Consider the following 594-nt stretch of genomic DNA (forward strand, 5'->3'; position numbering starts at 1 on the left):
TCCTCTCATCACTACTGTTGTGCGCTCTCATTCTCTGTCTCCGTGACTTTGCTTTCCTCTTCACTGTACTATGAAATCAATAGCAGCAAACAACAGCAGTTTGATCCGAATAAAAAGGTTCCAACGAGATTTTCTTGCTGCTGCTCGATCCTCTGTAGATGAAGCATAAGGAGCAGCGTGCTAGTGGGGGAGGCCATTCGCTGGCCTCAAGCAGTAGCCCAAACTGACAACAACAAAGCCAGCAGCAGCTGGGTGCCATATATAGCCTCACGCACGGGGAAGGTGGCAAGGAAACACCACACACAGCAGCAGGGATAGCTGTCAGAAAACCGCGTAGCGCCGTGTGCGACAGCAACGAGAGACGTCGGGGAAGGTCGACGCCATTGCATCGTGGAAGGCCGGCCAGAGATGCCAAAGCAGGTCACACGTGAGGGATGCGAACATGTGTTAGAGGGAATGTCAGAGGAGCTACACAGCATCCTGGTCATCAACCACTCGTCAGTCTAGATCAAATTTTCCACGCAATTCAAATAAACGATGTTACTGCTTCTGAAGATGAACAAGAATAGGGGTCGACTACTGCTGCTTGAAGCA

Source organism: Triticum dicoccoides, chromosome 5A, assembly GCF_002162155.2.
Source record: "Triticum dicoccoides isolate Atlit2015 ecotype Zavitan chromosome 5A, WEW_v2.0, whole genome shotgun sequence".
NCBI lineage: Eukaryota > Viridiplantae > Streptophyta > Magnoliopsida > Poales > Poaceae > Triticum > Triticum dicoccoides.